At 36.1% G+C, this 10,654-nt stretch overlaps 1 pseudogene; it reads left to right on the top strand.

The window, feature by feature from the left end:
* The first annotated feature begins 4,026 nt into the window (after nt 1-4,026).
* Nucleotides 4,027-4,644, top strand: LOC149796221 (uncharacterized; annotated as a pseudogene).
* Nucleotides 4,645-10,654: the final 6,010 nt, after the last annotated feature.

Below are 10,654 nucleotides of genomic sequence, written 5' to 3'. Positions count from 1 at the left end.
TGTTTTTGCTATTTCAAATATTAATTATTTTACTTAATGAACTATGCGGCCCGCGACAAGGTGTAAATTTGTGTATGCGGCACTTGCACTGGAAAGTTTGCCCACCTCTGAATTAGAGAAACTCTCGGTAAAGTTAGGGGCTTTGGTTTAGCGTTAGTGACCTTTTTTTCTTTCTCCGTATGAGGTCTTTGTTTTCTAAATTACGTTTCAGCAAATGGTCTGTTCGCCCTCTCTGCTGCTGTTATATATATATATATATATATATATATATATATATATATATATATATATATATATATATATATATATATATATATATATATATATATAAACAAATAAAAATATAGTTGATTAATCTCTCATAAAATTCACGGCGGTTATCCAGAAATGCTGCTGACAAGTCGTAACACTGTTTTGTTCATGATGAACGTTTATCGAGGCAAATTTTGCATTTAATAAATATATATTAATCGTTTACAACAGGTTCCAGTGACCATAGCTTTATTGGATGAAGACCAAGATGAGCCACTAGACCCGTCTTTTTGTAGTTAAGTGTAAGTGTTTAAACTGCATAAGGCGACACGAGGAATTTTAAGAACACTTTAATAAGGTAAATAACAGTACAAATGTGTTCATGGCGTATTTATGTGGTATATATAAAGAAGTAAAAATATAGTTGATTAATTTCTCATAAAATTCACGGCGGTTGTCCAGAAATGCTGCTGACAAGTCGTAATTTTTTGTTTGTTTATGATTAGCGTTTATCGAGACAAATTTTGCATTTAATACATATACTTTAATCGTTTATAACAGGCTCCTGTGATCACAGCTGTAGCAGATGAAGACCAAGATGAGCCAGTAGACCCGCCATTTTTGGAGTTAAGTGTAAGTGTTTACACTTCATAAGGCAACACGAGGAATTTTAAGGACACTTGTAATAAGATTAACAACAGTAAAATCGTGTTCATGGCGTATTTATGTTGTATATATAAACACGTAAAATATAGTTGATTAATTTCTCATAAAATTCACTGCGTTTATCCAGAAAAATGGTGCTGACATCTTTAATCTAAAAGTGCCCTGATGTGCCTATTGTCGGTATTTGAGGTGGGGAGGGAGGTAGAGCACGGATACATAGAGCAACAACCATCGACCTACCTTAAGCGACTGCAAGTTTTCTCACATGCAAAGTTTCAACCTGTCTGACGTTAGAATTGAACCTGCGGCGGTGAGCTGGATGAATTCGTAAGGCGATGAATTAAACCACTCAGTTATCGACTGCCTTAATATTTGTATTTCCATGAGTCACAAGTTGCCGTTATACATACGACGAAAATAATTTTTTAAAAATCATTATCTGGTGCGAAGAAAATTAGAAAATGGAATGGTTTTATTGTTTGATTTATTTCATAGGTCCCTATATTGGCGAGTTGTTGAATGATATTCCTTCTGGCCGAGTCGGCGGAAATTGAAGTAGATCCATACGGGGCGAGTACGATTGGCCACATCCCCGACACAGACACTTTATTCGATATCAGTGACAGAAACATTGGTCCAGTGAATCTTATTTAGGAAGAATATGTATATGCAAGTAATACTAGAACTATTTGCAAAGAGCATGAGGAACGTTATTATAAACTTGATTTTAAACTCCTTGGTAATCATATACAAACATGAAACATGTGCAATCACTATACTTCCTTAGAACATAAATGCATCAATTTTGCATGATTGCTTGCATAAAATTGTTTATTTCAGGTCAGTGCACTATGTTTTGACTGAGATGATGGTCGAATACCGTGGTATAACGTACACAATCTTAGACGGATCTTCACAGAAACATACCAGTCTATTGGTGTCCAGTCTTGTTTATTCCTATTGGGTAAAGGTGTGTGAAAATGCAAAATTATTAATAATAATGTTGTGTATGTCTTGTCGAAAAAGTGTGTGTGTGTGTGTGTGTCTATGTTTATAATACGCGCGAAACTGGGACATCAGCGTGAATACACACCAACAAACAGGGGACACACCTCGAAACGGGGACGTTCCCGTTTTGTAACGTCGGCTTAAATGTAATGCGAAGACCTTACTTAATGATACAAACCTTTTATAAAAAGCGTATCTCAGCATCGCCCCGTTGTATCAGTATTATTTTCTCAGATCATGCTATATTCAACAATACACACGTCCCACTCCACTCAAATCATCGTGTGTATCAGTCGGAAAACTGCAACCCCGTTTACGCGGTAAAAGATCAATCTGTTTTGCTGTCGGCTTGCGCACTTTGCTTCCGAATTACTCACCGTAGATGACATCAAAAAGAACTAACAGTATTTAAATAATTTATGTAAACATACACAAATATCTATTTTCTATTTTAACACAGAGAGCAATATTGATATACATGTTTATTAACGGGTAGTCCAATGTTCATAAAACATTTCGACAAATTAGATCGGGAGCACAAGAAAACTGAATAAAAGGTTTCAAGCAGATATTATGCATGGTTTTTACGATGGGCAAGAGATGCTAACCGTTCATCTGTGCTTGTATATTTTATTTCCTTTTTAAATTAGAGCATTAATAATATTACATGCAAGGGGTCTCTTTAGTGAATGAATGAAACAAACTATAATAATTTTCCTCTAATTAATGCATGACCATCAATATCACAACTATACATTTACATCACAACTTCACGAGTGCCTGCCTACCTCACAACTGCGTGGTTTCTCGTTATTACATTTCTGTAACGTAGCGCCGGTACTTAAATAGTGCACACGGAGTCGTACAATCAATCCACACAGTTACATTTTAATAGGGACTATTTGGTTCCAGGGACACTTATGCGGTTATATCCTGAGCTCACTACAACTAAACCAAGCCATCATAACAAATACATTTTTGGTGTGTTTCATATCGAAGAGATCTTATCATGCATTGGCTTATTAATGAAGGGGATTGCACTAAAGTGGCAAATTTTAGTACACCAAAGTTTAAAAAAAAAATTTAAATTGGGGGACATTTAAAGTTCTAAACCATATTCTTGCCAATAAAATTATTTTAACTGAAGATTAGCAAGCATATTTTTGATTATTTCATTTTAGAAAGAGGGACATTTTCTGTATTTTAACATAATTCTGAAAATTCAATTTCTTCAAAATTCTAGAGAAACATTTTTACTTATATATACGACAAACGTAATATAACAATTCCACATGATAATTTCAATGTAGTCTGTTAATATGGATGTGAACTATGTGCATGAGGTGAGATTACTGCAGTATTTAGATTGAATTTATCCTTATTTAGAATCAAAATACGTACTTATTGAATGTCCCCTAATTGATTGTATAATTTATAACACTGAATATTTGTGTGTCCCCGTTCAGATGGCAACGATTGTGATACGGCGTTTCTTGGAAATCAACCCCAAATCAATTACAAATGACATGTATATATCAAATGCGTAGTAAAATACATCGTTCTCGACCTTAATTTGTTAAAATACAATTGGCACCATTTTGATGGTAAAAATCATGTCCCAGTTTTGTAGGTTTTACAAGAATGTGTGTGTGTGTGTGTGTGTGATATCAAATCTTCAATTCTATTACATTTTCTCATTGGACAAGACTGTTCAAGGGCATACATGCATGCATTTTTGTCCTTTCAGCGAGATAACGTAAACTCTACTTTGTGGCGCTGCACTTCTAGAAAGTGCCAACGTGAAGTGTCCAGTGACAATACGCCAGCAAAGGAACTTGTTTGTTCAAAGCTATGCTCAGCACACACACACCCTGCTGTACCTGACCGTCAGCTAAAGGCACAGGTGTACGCCAAGGTAATATTTTGTCAGCATAGCATGTGACATTGGCAGCTAATTTTACAATCTGTACAAAATCAACGCACATTTGAATTATAAGAATAAAAGTTACATGTAATGAAAATTCCTGAAATATTCAATCCTGACACAGTGGTGATACTAAAGGCAATAATCGTGGAATGAATTTCTAAGTGCTTTTCATAATGGTTGTGGCTTTCGGGGTAAAGGCAAGAAATTTCCATATATGTTTAGTGTGTCACGTGCTGGCCCTTCAGTTCCTGCCCACCGCTCACATACCTCAAGCAGTGCAGATGCTGCAAATGAAGGCTACAACCGATGCTACACGGACCCTTATCTGGTACCTCCGCAGGCAGTGGCTGGACAACCCAGTGTTTCTAGCCGAGGCCTGATCAGTATACCGCCAGAAAGTACGAACAAACAACGACGTTGAAGCTAAGCAAAGCAAACATAAAGCATATCAATATAAAGACATTAGTCTGTTAATATGGATGACATAATTATCGGTATCATATTAATATTTATACATGTTGATATATAAAAAAATTATTACGTTTACAATTCAATTGTTCGTTATCTGTTATACATTTTCAGGCTGGCACCATCGTCTAAATTCAAGGGCAGTACACATGGGACTAGGCTTCTACCAGTTAGTGCCACTGCTGCGGAGGGAGGCCGATCTCGTGCGCTTAGCCGACCAGTGTAACGACCTAGGACGTGAGAGACGAAGCTACAGATTTGAAAAATCATTAAATACACTTTGGAGAGTTGGCACAGTCTGGTTCCTATCCCAGCTATTTTAGCTGGGTAGGACACAGATGTGGCACCCTTCTAATCCAAAATCAATGTGTGTAGGTGAAGGTTTCCCTGTCCACCCCATGTTCGTAATTTTGTTGTGTTTATTGAGTTTTTTAAAATAATTTTTGTAAGGGTTGTTCTTTGTTTTGTTCGTCAAATTCATTTGGTAGTTGTGGGTAAGCCAGCCTTCCCTGTTTTCCCCAACCTTTTAGGGCTCGGTTAGGGCTCATGGATGGGCCGTCCGTACCCGGAACTTAGGTCAGTACTCCCCCCATAAGGCCACTTGGGTCTATGGGTTGGTTTCCCTCCCCTTTTTTATGTGCTTTTTTCGCGAAGTGAATTGCCACAGTCATTTTCGTCCTTGTGTGGTGCTATGTATGGTGCTATAATTGTTGTTTTATTTTGTTTTGTTGTAAGGGCAGCTTTTCATTGTCAAATTTCCATAGTTGTCTTTATTTTGATTACCTAGTGCGTAATTTTGATTTTTTTTGCCAAATTGGATATTTCTTTTTTATCTCTACGGTTTAGGTTTGCTGCTTGGTTTGCGTGGGTGTTTGTAGTTTCTGGGGTATTGTTTTATTCTGGGCTTGGGTTGGTTAAGTTTTCCATTGATCTCGCCTTAGCGAGTGATTTTCTGCTCTTTAAAACCCAGCTCCGTGGCGCTGGTTCAAATTGAGCGGGAAATTCTTGCGCTGTCTTAATTCTGTTAAATTGCTCTGCTATCAAGATGTTGCTGCTGGTCTGTGGTCATAGTTTGGTGTTGCGTATTCAGCAGACTTCTGAACTGCCGCAGCTATGTCGTGTACATGCAGCACGAGATCAAAACCTCTAAGTTTTTGAGCTCCGTCGGCGAGCTGTATGGTATGGAAAGCCGCAGGTACCCGGCGGTGATCACAATTTTTCGCTAATTGTGATCACCGCCGGGTACCTGCGGCTTTCCATAATCGTAGGAGCTGGAGATAATAGCTTAGTAGATCTCGTTTTTGAGTTGAAATCTCGTTCGAATCTCGTTCGGTACTAAAGACGGAGATCAAAATTACAGCGGCGTTACTGTGGAAGGAGCCGGCGATTGTAGTTTGTAGACTGAGCTTCACGTGTTTCTGGAGCCGTAAATTGTGATTTTTATTAACGGAGCCGTAGATTAAAAGTGTTTTAGGAGCCGCTAATTGTAGAAGGAGCCGCTAATTGTTGTAGGAGCCGCTAATTGTAGTTTCTATTAAAATATAAGGAAAGATTGTAATCACCGTCATTTTAGGAGCCGCTAATTGTTATCGGAGCCGCTAATTGTTGCCCATATAATAATATAGGGAAAAATTGTGATCACCGCCGGGTACCTGCGGCTTTCCATAGTATGGTCGCAGAGAGTTAGTATTTATAATGTAGCAACAACACAGGGTTCCCACGTTACCGAGAAATCGGGAAAAAGTCGGGAGAAATGACATTTTTTTTCCCGACCGTGAAAAGTCTTTGATTTTCGCAAATATTGATTAAAGTCGGGAAAAACCCCAAAAATTTCCGCCACCACTTGACGCCCGAAACAATCACGTAATAGAGTAACTAAACTGATCGTGAGTTAAATTTATCGAGTTCTAATATGGTGGTGGCAAAGCGTTGCCGCTTACCGGATGGCCTAGCAAACTGTAAACGTTGTTAGATCGAGTGATACATGCATGAAATCGATATGAAAATTACTTATTTTCTCAGAAATTGTTAGTATTAAAATCCTAATGTATTTATTCTGCTGAAAGAGATGATTATAAACTACGTCGTTGATGAAATGTGACCTGGTACTTGCGATTTGCATTGCTAGTCGCATGAGTACACAAATCTAACAACTCACATTTACAAATGTTGTAGAGAAGAAGAAAAAATTAAATGAAAGTCGTATACTGGTTGTAATAAAAATTAAAAAAAGAAAGGACACAAAATTCTCCATCTTTATATTTTACGAGAACAACTTCTAGAGTTGTATTGTATCACGTGACTATCACGTTGAAATATGCTCAGTGCTTGATAAATCAGACTGGCCAGATTGCTGTTTTTTTACAAAAAGTATCTGACTTTCATTTAATATATTTTAATTTCAACAACATTATAAAGGAGTTTTTTGTTTATATTACTTGACTATTGGACTTCCGATATCGTCATTTGAGATTTCTGAAGTCATGTGACTAGTAATGCAAATGGCAAGTACTGGGTCATGTTTCATCTACGCTGCAGGTTTCGTCTTGTCCGTCAGCGGATTAACGACATATGATTATAATACTTGACATTTCTGAGCAAATAAATAATTTTCCTATCAATTTCGTGCAGATATGCGTCATATAATATATATTTAAATTTTCTAGGCCCGCTGGTAAGCGACTACCATATGTCGACACCGCATGGTGGCGGCAAAATTCCAAATTTTCGATATGCATTTGCAATTACCCCATATCCTAACCTAAATGTCCAAATATGAAAAATGGGGGTGGGCATATTTGGAGGAAACTGGGATTAGAAAACGGACTGCTACTCATTTTAAGCCAAATTTGTAGTCCAATTGTTGAATCTTGTTTGTGGACTGGTTTAACAAATTACAAGAAGTCATGTTGATTTTACAGAAAATTCAGTCCTTCTTTATACAACAGTATATAACGTTGAAGGTCTTTTGTCAGAATTTCAATTAACCCTTTTGAAAATGTTTTTTAATGATGGATTTTTGACCATATCGTCTGAAGGAGATTAGGTTGTTTGAAAAACCTTGTTTGGGATTTTATTGGAACAGATACATTCAGGGTTAAACTCTTTTCGTTACAAGACAAGATTCATATTATTTGCGTTTATTGTTTTTTTGCTATATACTGTAATATAAAATGTTACTTTCCATGAGATGCATATATATATATATATATATATATATATATATATATATATATATATATATATATATATATATATATATTGCTATAGAATTCTTTGGAATTAAAGGTTTGAAAGGAAACAAAACTAATGTATGTTCATTATGTTGTTCCTAGTTAGCAACATAATGCAGGTTAGCAAAATAAAGTTAGAATTTTTATTCTATACATTGAAATGACTTTGCATGCCGATTTATAAGAATATAATCAAACTTGTTTCGTGTGATACATTTTGTGGTATTGTGCATGATCATCTTTTCTGACTTTGGTGTTTTTAGAGAGCCTTGAAAGAGAAACATGTTTAGATTTAGAAAATGCATGTTTTATAATCTACAATGTTTGTTTTTTTAATTCCATTCAGTAACGGTCATATGTGAACGTTGAAAAAGGTAATTTCATCCTGGAAATACTCTGGAAATGACATGGTTATTTATTATTAGAAAAGCTTGGGAACCATGAACAACAGTACTATATCCCTCTGTTATTTTAGGATTGCATCCTATATCGTAATATTAACGTCGGCAGGCACTGTTGTGCAATTTTGTTAAGCTTTCTGGTTGAAAAGTGAATAGATATGTATGCATGTTTTTATAGTATGATGATTATTTGTTGCTGTTATTGTACAATTGTTTACTATATTTTGGTGTTTAATTTATTTGACATACATTATGAGCAATATTGTTGTAGTATTTGATATTATATTTTAATATTTATGTATTAGCAATAATGATTGTTATTATTAACAAATGTATAAATCTGAAATGGAATTAGCGTTTGTTTGTCTTTTTAAGCTTACACTAGTTAGGCATGATATCTTTTCCTCTTTTTCTCTTTCTAACCCATCATAAAAAAAATTGTTGTTAATTTTTTAATAAATAACCTCTTAATTCTTTTCCAATTATGACTTGACTTTCATTGCAACCACAACGCAATAACGGTGCCTTCAAGGCACAAAATATAACAAATGTCTATTGAAAGCAAAACTTATAATCAACGCAAATAAAATACGCATACACATGTATTAACGATATTGAATGTATATGAAACAGGAAGAGTCAACAGTCTTCGCAAATGAAAATATTCATCCATCAATAATGAAATCGTCATTACTTAATTGAGGCATTACCATGACAAAGTTGACATGCACAAACCACACGTGGTGACACAATTCGTATTCAGTCGTAATATGTTATAACAAAGACATTATTGATTCGCTTTACTTCCAATATTTTCTTACACAATCATTATTTGCCTTCTTTGTTCCTTTTACATATAACATGTAGTAGGGTGTCGCAATTATTTTCATGATCAATGACGTACGATTGTGACATACTACACAGTGATTCTCTACTGCACATTATTTATAGACATTTAACAGTAAAACAAGCATTTGGTATTACGTATTTGTTACTTTTATTAGACATGATACTAGTATTTGGTAACTGAAACATAAATGGGCCTTTTCGGGTGCCCTGCTGTTGTAAGGTTTAACGCCATTTGTCAGCACAAGGTAGGCTATGCATGGCGGCCAGTATCAATAGTGGAGGAAGAACCCAGGAAAACCCCAGAAAGAACCACCGACCCACGAGAAGCTACTGGCAAGCTTTCTCCCATACCCACATTGGCAAAATCCGAGACTCGAACCCACGCAGGCAGAGGTGAGATGGCAATGATCCGTAACGGTGAGCGCCTTAGACCACTCGGGGTCCCAAGGTAGTCCCTCGTACTCATCTGTATTAGTTCTTCTCCTATTCTCCCTTCTCCTTCCCACTTTCTGTGCAGCTCCTTGTACTATTCTCATCTCCTGCACCCTTCCTGTGCTACTCATTGTACTCCGCTAATTCTTGTAGTATTCTCGTACTTTCTCCCCACCCCACCCCTTTGAGTTTAGTGCCGTCTCTACGTGCACCTAGGAAGCTTCCTGTACAAAATATAAGGGCATACATCCGGTTCTTCCTATGCTCATCTCGTAATCCACCACTCTCTCACGGACTTATCATCAGACAGATGGCGAAAATTTAACAAGGCCTTTCTCACACTCGAACGTTTCTCATTTCACACGCGCCTTGACCTACAAACAAATAATATTTCTTACGAAGTTTCGTAACACATGCACCCATCTAAATGTTACATTCCGTCTCAGCAATTCTACCGTTGTTACGGTAGTCCTTCACATTGCCCGTGTCCTATGAATAATAGAATGATACATAGAATACGTAAATACATATGATACATATGCATACAAATCCACAGTCTACCTCACATAATTCTTGGTCTACAACTGATAAATGCAAATACACATCCCAATTCAATTTCTACTAGATTAAACTATACACTACGATGTAATATTGTATAATAAATCTACGATATGTTATGTTCCATCTCCTAATAAAATAGCTATAAAATTCCTATTTACATAAATCAACACAAACATTCGGCGGAGATATGTCCTAACTATATAAACTTTCTATTTCTTTCACAGTTAATTCCTCTTTCCCATTTTTACGAGTCTCGTTCGCTCGGGGTGGTCTTTTCCCCTTGTATTCGTTTTGATAATAATTCTTTGTATCCTCCGATCTTTCCAGATATCAGAAACCCACTGATTAATTTTACACAGGTAATGGCTAGATGTTTCATTGTCGACTTGACTGTCTAAGATATTAGCTCCTCCTACTGGTAGTTTTTTAATATTTTAATTTCTCTAATTCCCATTAGCTGGTACGCCTAAGTCAGGTAACCAATGCTTGTTGACCATACTGTGTGCGTGAACAAGGTTTCCAGGGGCATTTTCTTTGAGTATTATTAAATCTAAAACCATAGTAAAAGCTTTAATGAACTTTATTTTTTTAATACTCAATTTGATCTTCCCAAATCTGTCCAATCTGGTCAAGGGTCAAATTTTAGGTCTGGAACTTTCCAGCTAATTATGCTTGAATTTGGTATCATGCAGTTCAAATCAAAAGTGAAATTACTGTTCGACAAAACTAAAATGGGGAGAACGTTTGAGTCTGGTAATATAATTCTGTCTCTCTTGCTCATTCTTTAAAGTTTTCTTCAGTTTAGGTAGTACGGCCCTTACAAGGTTACAAAGAAAATGAATGAATTAAATTATAAT

The sequence above is a fragment of the Sinohyriopsis cumingii genome, chromosome 7 (genome assembly GCF_028554795.1).
Source record: "Sinohyriopsis cumingii isolate HCF-2022 chromosome 7, ASM2855479v2, whole genome shotgun sequence".
In the NCBI taxonomy this organism is placed as follows: domain Eukaryota; kingdom Metazoa; phylum Mollusca; class Bivalvia; order Unionida; family Unionidae; genus Sinohyriopsis; species Sinohyriopsis cumingii.
The sequence above is the reverse complement of the archived record's forward strand: the minus strand, read 5'-3'. Positions and strand labels throughout refer to the sequence as shown.